Source organism: Bradysia coprophila, unplaced genomic scaffold (assembly GCF_014529535.1).
Source record: "Bradysia coprophila strain Holo2 unplaced genomic scaffold, BU_Bcop_v1 contig_324, whole genome shotgun sequence".
NCBI classification, from domain to species: domain Eukaryota; kingdom Metazoa; phylum Arthropoda; class Insecta; order Diptera; family Sciaridae; genus Bradysia; species Bradysia coprophila.
Genome location: NW_023503584.1, coordinates 4,679,412 through 4,688,990, shown reverse-complemented (window position 1 = coordinate 4,688,990; position 9,579 = coordinate 4,679,412). Strand labels below are relative to the sequence as shown.

At 34.0% G+C, this 9,579-nt stretch overlaps 2 long non-coding RNA genes across 2 annotated transcripts; both read left to right on the top strand.

Moving 5' to 3' along the window:
* LOC119079629 lies at positions 1-408 on the top strand. The gene is made up of 2 exons (XR_005088200.1): positions 1-189; positions 261-408. It is a non-coding gene; the product is annotated as an uncharacterized LOC119079629 (long non-coding RNA).
* A 1,331-nt stretch (positions 409-1,739) lies between these two features.
* LOC119079628 lies at positions 1,740-2,133 on the top strand. Its single transcript, XR_005088199.1, has 2 exons — positions 1,740-1,937; positions 1,997-2,133. It is a non-coding gene; the product is annotated as an uncharacterized LOC119079628 (long non-coding RNA).
* The last annotated feature ends 7,446 nt before the right edge of the window (positions 2,134-9,579 follow it).

Genomic DNA, 9,579 nt, shown 5'->3' with positions numbered 1-9,579 from the left:
CTTTTCAAATAATTATTTTTAAACGTGTCACTGTTATTAAGTTCATAAACATCGACTAAAATAACACTTTTTTGCCAATATACGTCGAACAACGGCGAGCTACGTCAAGTGAAGATGAAATTAATAATTTTTGTAATTTTCGCTTTGAGTTTTTTTGTTGTGTTATCTCAAGGAAGACCATAGGTGCAGGTATTATAGTCAAAACTTTCGTTTCTAGTTGTAACAAAGATCAATTCACTTTTCGTTTTAAAATATTTCAGAAGTCATCAATGTCATCAAGTTTGCTAGTAGACGAAGATGGTAACGCTATTGGCGGCTGTATTCTCAGGCCTCCCATTAAAATACCGTCGGTTTAGTGAAATAATTTTTCAAAGTTAAATGTATTGAACAATAAAAGAATTCAAAATATTTATTTCCTGTTTCAATGTGCAGTGTTGGAATCGGAAATTGGTAAATCTATGAAATTTTCCTTGGTAAAGTTGGCACTTTTCTATTAATTTGAACTATATTATAAAAGAATGCGCTAAAATAAAGTCAAGTCGCCTTGTTACAATACCCGAATAATCCTTGACCTAATCCAAAACGGTCTAAGTCCAAAAACCATGTCTTTTTATTTTCAAATTCAATTAATTCAAATAAATCATAATCATAAAACCACTACCAAGATATGAAATCGTTAAAAGCTCTGATCAGCCTCTTTCAGGACTAACTGTTTGTAATCCTAAATCCCTCGAATGAATTCGATACATTTTTATGGCCGAAAATTATCTTTTTAGAGGAATTGAAAACCTGCACACATCGGCGAACTCAGGCAATTCCTGTTACCGTTTTATGTAGCTACCGCTACTTAAATATACGTTTTGTTGATACAGCTTTTCAGTTAGTCATTTTAAAATGTGTTCCTGATATTAGAAGAGAACTATTTTTTTTAGTAATTTAAGTCAAGCCACGACGATTGCAACACCAAGTAAAAAATGAAGTTAATAATGTTTGTAATTTTTGCGTTGAGTTTATTTATTGCATTATCTCAAGGAAGACCGGAGGCGCAGGTATTGTTGTCAGCAAATCCATTTATGCATGTGTAAAAACATTAGATATTTCAGCGGTCAATAATAGCTGATCAAGACGAATATGGCCCAATTCGAGGCCCTATTGGACTTTGTTTCCCCGTTCCACGATTTACAACATATGTGTGATACCAATCGAAGAGGTTACACATCATATTGCTTATTACATTGTTTGAATTGGACACAATAAAAATATTCAATTTAATTTCATGTTTAAGTTCATGACATTTTTCTTCAGAAAATTCAAAAAGAATTTTCGAAAACCAAAATTTCAACTTTTCTTACCTTTTATACATGACACGAGTGACTAAATTCTAATTTACGTTCACTACGTGCTACATAACAAACGTTGCTCTCTTTGTTTCAATCTAAAAAAGCTGCAATTTTTTAAATCACTAGTCTTTGCCTTTGTCACCACAGCTTGCGCCACAAAACACATTTTTTATCTGATTTCCTCATTTTTCAAAAAATAATAATTGGGATTTAGTTAAGATTTTTTAATTATGCTACAAATTCTGGCTAGTGGTTGGAGTCCCTCGGTCTTTATTTTTAAATTCCAATAGAACGCTCGTTTTTTGATCGTTTCGTTCGTTTTGTTTAATCTACAGAATATACCATCCCATATAAAATTTAATAAAAAAAGGCTCACACGTGCTACCGATACTTAAAAAAATTATCTTGTTGACACAGCTTTTGAGTTAATTATTTTTGAACGCGTTCCTGAACGTATTTAACGTCGACGAGAACAATTTTTTTTTAGTAATTTGAGTCAAGTCACGACGATTGCACCAAAAGTTAAAAATGAAGTTCATAATTTTTGTAATTTTTGCTTTAAGTTTTTTTGTTGCGTTATCTCAAGGAAGACCGCAGGTATTGTAGTCAATAAAAAAATCATTTACGGTATAAAAACGATAAATAACAAATTTCAGCTGTCAGTAATGGCTGATATTGACGAAAATGGCCGAATCATTGGAGAAGGAGGCTGTATTCCTACTTTTCCCTTTCCAAAATTTCCAAGATATTAGTGAAACAAATCAAAGAGGAAAATAAAAAATATTCAATATAATTACTAGCGTTCATGTTTTAATATGCAGGGTGAAAAGTTGGTAAGTCCATGACGTTTTTGTTCACAAAATTTAGAAAGAAAGCACAGAGACAACCGAATTTTCAACTTCCTGTTATACGTGGCACGAGTGAACTTAATTCTATAATTTACGTTCGCTAAATAACAAACGTTGCTTTCTTTGTTTCAATCTAGAAAAACGGAAATATTTTGTTTTAAAAAAAATTTCAAATCTACTACATCTCATTTCCTCATTTTTTAAATCAAGAACTGGAATTTAGTTGAATTTTTCTAATTATTGCTACGAATTTTGGCTAGTGGTTAGAACCCATAGGTCTTTATTTTAAAATTCCTATTCCTAGAACGCCTATTTTTGATCGTTTTGTTTAATCTACCATAAAATACCATATTTTATGAATACTTAAATTCAAGGTTTCTGCAAAAAAAAAACCTAACACGCGTCTATTGATAAAATTCGTTCTCAAGTGTTCAGCCTACAAATATTCATCGAAATGAGAAAAAAAAACGATCAATGCTATATGACAGAGACAGACATAGGTTTGTAAGGCTCCTTAACAGGGCAGAATATCTTACCACCGTCTGACGGATTGGGAATGTCCTACAAATGAATTCGATATGTCCTTTGAATATCATTATTTCCGAGGAATAACTTTCTGGAGAAAATGTAAATGTGAACATATTGACGATCACGAGCACGAATTCGTGCTACCATATATTGTAACTATCGATACTTAAATTAATGTGTTGATACAGCTTTTCAGTTAATTATTTTTGAACGTGTTCCTGGTTGTTAAATGCGACGATTATTTCTTAGTAATTTAAGTCAAGCGACGACAGGATTGATGTCATAGGAACGACAAGTAAAAAATGAAATTAATAATTTTTGCGATTTTCGTTTTTGTTTTTGTGGTTCTGGTATTGTAGTCTGACGTTAAATTTCAGAAATTTCTAGTTATCTAGTTCTAGGCATGAACAGCTAAGTACCGCCGTGTCATTAATCTTGTTTATTTGGTCCAAACATTCATATCTTGTGAAGAGATTGATAACACGTAGGAACTTTTAGATGCTGTTAAAGTTCCTAAAATAGTTCTCTTTTTCGGTTAGAACTCAAACACTTTCAAACATTTCAGCAGTCAGGAATGAGTCTAGTAGACAAAGATTCCATAGTAGTTGATGACCGTATTCTAAGACTTCGCAATCGAACACCCTTGATTAAGTGAAGCAATTTAAAGAGGTTATACATCGCTTGTGTTCAACAACAAAGTTCAACTACTTTTAGTGCGTGTTTGAAGATATTCTTCACTTAATTTAAAATGAAGAAAGAAATTTTCGATTCAACTTTACTGTAAACGCTACTCTCGTCATTTGACTCTTGAAAAACAGAAATTTTGATATGTTTTTATCAGGGGCGCCGACTTCTAGGTGGCGTTGGGTGCTCAAGCAAGATTCGTTGTGTGCGTAGCACCGAACAGATATTTGATATTTTTCTTAATTAAATAAACTAACATTATTGCCACTGTTTCTCAATTGAAACAAAAAAAGCCTTCAGACATTTTTCGGACCTTCACAAGCAATAATAATAACGTTTCTGTGTGAGTTGTCTGGAATTGGAGTTTTTGTATTAGTTTTGTCTTAGCTTGGTGTTCCACTTCAGCACTTTCCTAATGTAGAACCGAGAAGAAACGTGCAGAAATAGTCATCTATATTACAGACGATATGTTTAACAATAAAATCATACGAGGAATATGACAAAGGCTATGAAGAATACTTTTGTAGAAATAGTCATTTACGTCACAAGGACAAAGGTCCGAAAGTACTTTTCCATGTGACGTATTAAGTTTTTCATGCTTGCTATGGGAACCGAAAGTAGAAAAATGTTTACTTTCGCCCCTCAAAATTGACATTTTTACTTTCGGTTCCCATAGCAAGCATGAAAAAGAAATAGTATGTCAGGACTTTTGGTCAGGGCGAGGGCGACCTGGATTGGGTACGAGTACGACTTGTAAGTATAAGCTGAAACCTGAAATGTTAACTTTTTGACTTGTTGTCAAAATGGAAGTCAACCTGAAACTACTTTCGAGCCAACCTGATTTTTTCAGGTCAGTTTCATTTTCTTTAACCGGAAGCCACCCTGTTAAGATCAGGTAAATGAGATTCCGATTCAAGTTTTACTTTACCTGAACCACTCCGACCATTAGTCGACAGTTGCATAAAAAATAGAAAACATGCATACGAGCAATTTTTCTCTAATGTCGATATACATGTCCAGAATAGAGATGAGCCGGCTATACGAAAAACCGGAAATTTCAACTCAAATTTTCCACCAAAATATTATATAAAATGAAGCTAGATTGTCAAAAGAAGGCTTGAACAAAAGTAAGTGAATGTAGTTATTCCGTAATATTTTCATGAAGAAGTATGTTCTACAAGTACGACTTAGACATTATTGACTCAATCTTGATTGCAATACGATCACTTCATTTTAGTTTTCTTGGCGGACCCTATCTATTTGGACGAATGTAGCCTTATTTTATGACGTTCTGCTGGAAAACTTGAGTTTTTGGTTCGGTTTAGACAGGCAATTTCTTAAAGGAAAACATCTGTACGTACTCATGCGCCCTTTTGTTATAGTTTGTTCTTAGCTTTACATTTCTCGACTATATTATTACTACGATGGGAGAATACATATTTCTCTGTTAGATTTACAGATCACTGAGAACCAGGTCTTGCACTTTCTCTTGATATTAAATTAAGTTGCTAGATTCGCTATCGTGAAAATCACTGTACAGAGATCTCGCACCCAACAACCAAAACACAAGTCGGCGCCCCTGGTTTTTATAATGGATGAAATGGAAGATTCGAGATTGAAGTGTGCGGAGTAGAGGTAAAACCGAAAAAATACCAGAAGTTTCAGCTGAAGATGTCTAATTACAAATTCGACAGCAAGCAGCAGATCAATACACACACACACACACACACACACACACACACTGCACTTAATTGGAGTAAGTTAGAACGTTATAGACCGACCTCAATTTTTTTTCCAATAAAATTGAAATCTACAATTTAGAGAGATTGGATTTTGAAAATGTTTTCTTTGCATATCTTGAATTCCCTATTATTTACATGAATTCTCTAAATTTGTGTACCTATAATCTGTTTTAGTAACATGATTTGTATATTATATCATTATTCTCATTACAGATTACAATCTGTTTTTTTTATGAAACCATCATTTCGGTTATTTAAAATTTAAAGAGGATCTCCTTTTTGTCGCAGCTGATGGTCACTTTAAGCAACAAAAAAAAAATCATAATCTTACCATGCATATATGCTACCATATTCTCAACATTAATGTACATTGTTAATATTTTTACAAGACCATTTGACAATAGCTTGACACAGCTCTTATGAAATATAGCATGAAAAGATGACCGTTGCAAACATAATTTTTAATTTTACTGGACAAAATCAACTGGTTTTTCACACAATATTTAAAACCAGTTTTTATGAAAAAAAAAATGTTCTGAAAATTAATTTTCATCTGCACAATAGACAACGAACATACATAACATAACGTTCACATGTAAAATACGTTCATTTACTTTCTGTCTTCATGTCTTCGAATTTTACCTTAGAAATCATATCCAAGATATATCATGTCATATCAACTGCAACCCTTCATATATAAGCGTACCGTCCTTAAAAAATAAATAAAATAACAAATCGCGTATACTGGTCAGTTTTCTGTGTTTGACCAACCGTTGCATAAAAAAACACAATTTTGAGTCCTCACATATGCCCGTAATAATAAGGAGAATAGATTATATGCAAACAAAAGAAATAGAAAAGGTGTCCGGGAAAAATGACCATTAGAGTTTTCGTATATTGATATGAAATTGCAAGGATGGTATATACCATCCCATAATGTGGACATAATGTACAGTATAATCGGATGACCCTTACTTTAGTGAGGTCATCTCTTTTGATGATCAAACTTGTTTTATTTTATTTTTTATGTATAAGAAGCCCTTTTCAAAACAGTTACCCCTTTCGAAGGGTGACCATTGGAGTTCCCACGTTTTAAATCTTAGGGACGTTCAAGAAAATATTTTATGAGTGTAATCAACCAACTGTTGCATTTGTACACATATATATCTGTTTAATGAAAATGAATATGGGTAAACGAATATGAAAATAGAAATTAAGAAAAATGATGGAGCGGTGAAAAGACATGTCCTAGATCTTAGAACGAAAACTTGAATTGCTTACGTTAGGGTTTTTTCCATCACCTTCACCATTTATCCCTTTTAACATCATTTAACAATTTAACAGATGAGTATCGATTTGACACAGAGAAATGATAACAGGCAGCGCATTAAAAAAATCCATTTCTGCTTCTCTTAGCTTGTGTGGGCTTTTTTACAAATGTGTTGTATGTAGGCCTCGAAGACTTTTCCGAGTGCAGGACGAGTGGCATCAATGCACAGGGGATCATTCATAAATGACGCACGCTTCAGTGCTGCCAGCCAAAATAAATAACTGTTGTCAACAGTGTCGAATTTCAACAGTTAAATTACCACCTATTGGCAGCAGTATCAGGGCCTATTTTTGCTTATTTAGCAAAGTTAGCTGTTTTTCCGCTGATCCACACTTACAATCAAAACTGTTTATACTGCGCTTAGTGGTAAAACGGTATCAAAAGTTTTGATTGTTTGTGTGGGTCAGCTGAAAAACAGCTGAAGCAAATTCATGCTGAAATTTCACTGCATCTTACTGTAAATTTTTCAAAATAAAATTACCGAAAATAGGCCCTGCCAGTATTCGTATTCGTGATCATAATCGACAGCAGCTGCCAAATTTAGTAATATTTTGTATGATATGATTTTTTATATTTGGTGTACGATAGATAGGCAATTTCGCGAGTTGTAGCTCGAACAAAGTGTAGCCGAGGACTTAAAATACGAAAAAAAATCTTAAATTTATGCGCAAAACATGAAAGTATTTAGAGTACCACTCATGCTTGAGGTGCGTTGATGGAGCTGAAAACGCATCTATAATCTTTTGTCAAATTTGATTGGAGTAATTGAACAATGCAAATTGATGTGTCAAATCATACTCAATGCCTATCCATTAACCAAGTTAACGTCAGCAATTTTAGTGGTATTTGTTTTGTGTTTAAAACCTGAGTGTAGTGAGCTAATGAAAATAATTTCATCAACGCTCCAGTGCAAGTAAGGCTTTAAATATTCCACATTTACCATTATATATCATTCACTAAATAAATAAATTGATCATTCCTGCAGAAATAAATATCAACATGGCTGTTTCTCAACTGGCACTCAGTTTTAAAGTTCCGAACCTAAGTCGACTGGGAAGGCGTTTTCTTCCTGCTGTTAATGTTCAAGGGATCGAATGGAGAATTCGGATGTGTAAGGAAGCACGGAATGGAACAGAATTTCTTTGGGCCTATTTATATTGTCAAAGTCAGGACAATGCTCCCGACTGGTCATGTGCGGCCCAATATTCTATTAAACTAGTATCGTCCAAAGGTTATGATGTACAAAAGGATGCGTCAGTGTCGATATACGACTCTCAAAACACAAATTGGGGAATATTAGTGATAAAATGGAACAGTTTATTTGATGGAAACAATGGTTATGTAGAGAATGATACAATCAACTTGGGCATTAGTATTGAAGGGTCTTATCCAAACGATCCTGAGAGAAGTCGCTTGATTTTCACAAATACTTACAAGAGCTGCGAGGAAAATTGCTGTGCAATATTTCAAATAAGGATCGAACAAGTGGATAACCTAATGGCTGTTAAAACACCACAGTTGAATAAAACATATTTACCATGGACATTGACCGTTTTTAAAGATCGTTCCAATGAGCTATGTGTTCGTCTGAATTCAAATTGCAAAAAAACTACCACAACCGTACAAGTTATGCTTCAGAGCACAAATCCCGAAGTGGAAATGAAAACTAAATACATGACGGTTATTTCGCAGTCGGAAAAGCTCGTATCTTGGACTGAGTTACTCAAATCGGAAAATGGATTCATCAAAAACAATTCGATTACCATCAATGTTACCAGCACAATTGACGGTATCAACGTCGATTCGAAAGATTTAATCGGCGAACCATTGACCAAAAGGAAAAGATTGGAATGCGGTATTTGTTTTCAATGCCTCGAAGGTAACGACATTTCATCAGTGGCTTGTGGTCATGTATTCTGCACAGGGTGCATCAAACAATATGTCGTAGAAAATGGCTTATGTCCATCATGCCAAAACCCAGCGTGGAAAAATGATCTGCGCCGCGTGTATTTGCCGATGTAAGTTGAGTTTCTTCAGTTTTTCCATTGCCAATAAAATTGTAAGTAATTTCAAGTTTAATTTTATGCAGATCTGACGTTTACAAGGATCAAGACGTATGAGGCAATTGAAACATACCACAATCAACTTTGCTTAGACTGGAGAAGTTCATTGAAATTTGTATTAGTATTTTCGTTTATTATTTATTTTGTGTTTTTTCTTGAATGATTTAGTAATCACCCAATGAGCTGTTGAATTTTTCCAGTTTTCTGTTACTTTCCAATAAGAAAAGTCGATTTATTATTTATCCAAACTAATTTCTTTGCATTTATTGTTATTGTTGGCCGAGTTAAAAATCACCGAGTAAATGCATAAGAAGTCCATCATGAAATAAAGTCTAGCTTGCTCTAGAAGATAAATCAGATTAGTTTTGGAACCAATAGATTGCTGTAACATTATAGTCCTGACTAACATCGTTAGTAATGCTCAGAAGGGGTCTTGTTGGATCTGACCGGAACACGAGCCGACCTAATATGAACCTGAAATTTTCAGGATGTATATTGACCGGAATTTTTTCGTGAAAATTTGTGGTTTCTGATGTAAGAATAAAGGGGTAACCCGATTTGATTCATTCTGGAAATTTCAGGTTCAGGTCAAACTCGAAGTAAAAGTTCAGGGTCGGGCCATATTCATGTCAAATCGATTCAAATTCGAGTCCAGTTTTATGAAATTTTAGTTCAGGTTTGCATTGAAATCCGGTTCGGGTCAACCTGAATTCGCTAGACTAAAATTTATCTATCTATATCGTCGATGACGTACTTACACAAGCATCTAAACCGAAAAGTGAAACAATCTTCAAGTAATAAAGCGGGTTTTCCCTCTTCATTTACCTTCGAAATGCAAAATAAAAATTTTGGTGAAAAGTTATAATTTATTTAAAAAAAAAAACTTCCACCTAACATTCAGGCACTATACAGCCGAGTATCAAAGCTTCGAAGTATCGAGGACTCTGCTCTTGCTCATTATCTGGTTTTCATAAACATTTTCCCTGACCAATGTGGCTCTGTTTTAATAACACTGTTTGAAACTTCCCTATACGTTCCAGAGAC